The sequence below is a fragment of the Rousettus aegyptiacus genome, unplaced genomic scaffold (genome assembly GCF_014176215.1).
Source record: "Rousettus aegyptiacus isolate mRouAeg1 unplaced genomic scaffold, mRouAeg1.p scaffold_m13_p_9, whole genome shotgun sequence".
Lineage (NCBI taxonomy): Eukaryota > Metazoa > Chordata > Mammalia > Chiroptera > Pteropodidae > Rousettus > Rousettus aegyptiacus.
In genome coordinates, this window is record NW_023416312.1 from 62692957 (window position 1) to 62694821 (window position 1865).

Sequence of the window (1865 nt, forward strand, 5' to 3'; positions counted from 1 at the left end):
CCACAGCTTCTTTAGACAATCATCTATCGTAAAACACTTTTGTTGCTTCCATGTCTTGGCCACTGGGAATAATGCTGCTATGAACATCGTCATGCAAATATCTTTTTGGATATGAGTTTTCAAGTCTTTGGGGTAAATATCCAACACAGAGACTGCTGGATCACATGGTAGATCAATTCCAAGATTTTTGAGGAACCTCCACACTGTTTTCCATAGTGGCTGTACCAATTTGCAGTCCCACTGGCAGCGTATGAGAGTTTCTATTTCTCCACATCCTCTCCAGCCTTTGTTATCACTTGTCCTGTTGATTATAGCTATTCTAACAGGTGTGAGATGATATCTCATTGTGGTTTTGATTTGCATTTCCCTAATAGCTAGAGACGTTGAGCATCTTTTCATATATTTGTTAGACATTTGTATATGCTCTATGGAGAAGTTCCTGTTCAGGTCCTCTGCCCATTTTTGATTGGATCATTTGTTTTTTTGTTGTCATTGAGTTGTATGAGTTCTTTGTATATTTTGGATATTAGGCCCTTATCAGAGGCGTTACTTGTAAATATATTTTCCCATTCGAAAGGTTGTCTCTTTACCTTGTTGACAATTTCTTTTGCTAAGCAGAGATTTTTACTTTAATGTAGTACCATTTGTTTATTTTTGCTTTTACTACCCTTGCTTTTGAGAGCAAATTCATAAAATCTTCTTTAAGTCCAACGTCCTTGATTTTCATTCCTACGTTTTCTTCCATGCATTTTATTGTTTCAGGCCTTATATTCAGGTTCTTAATCCATTTTGAGCTAATTTTGGTTTGAGGGGATAGACAACAGTCTAGTTTCAATTTTTTGCAGATGCCTTTCCAGTTTTCCCAGTACCATTTATTGAAGAGGCTTTCCTTTCTTAAAAATGTGTTTTTGGCTTTTCTGTCAAAAATTATTTGCCCACATAAATATGAGTTTACTTCTGGACACTCAATTCAGTTCCACTGGTTCACCTGTCTTTCTGTCAGTACCAAGCTATTATGATTACTGTAGCTTTGTAGTATAATTTGAAGTTGGGAAGAGTGATGCCTCCAGCCTCATTCTTTTTCTCAGGATGGCTTTGGCTATTTGGGGTATTTTGTGCTTCATACAAATCTGATGATTTTCATTCTGTTTATTTTTTTTAAAAGCCAATGGAATTTTGATGGGGATTGCACTAAATCTCTATAATGCCTTAGGTTATATGATCATTTAACTGCTGGTTCTTCCAATCCAAGAACATGGAATATCTTTCCATTTCTATGTATCTTCTTTGATTTCTTTTAATAAGGTTTTGTAGTTTTCATTATATAGGTCCTTCACATGTTTCATTAAGTTTATTCCTAGATATTTTATTCTTTTTCTTTCAATTGCAAAAAAAATAATTTCTATTTTTTTTCTTACATTTCATGATTAAAGTTTAAGAATGCTATGGATTTTTGAACACTGATTTTTTTAATCCAGAAACTTTACTGTATTTACTTATTATTTCTAGTAGCCTTCTTATGAAGTCTTTAGGGTTTTCTATACAGAGAACCATGTCATCCACAAATAGTGACAGTTTGACTTCTTCATTTTCCACTTAGATGCCTTTTATATTTTCTCTTGACTAATTACACTTGCTAGGACCGCCAATGTTATATTGAATAACTGTGGTGATAGTGGGCAGCCTTGCCTTGTTCCTGACCTTATATGGAAGATTTTTATTTTTTTTCACCATTAAGTGCAATAGTGGCTTAGAGTTTGTCATATATGGCCTTTATGACATTAAGGTACTTTCCTTCTATATCAATTTTGTTAAGTGTTATGATCACAGATGGATGCTGTATCTTGTCGAAGACTTTTTCTGCA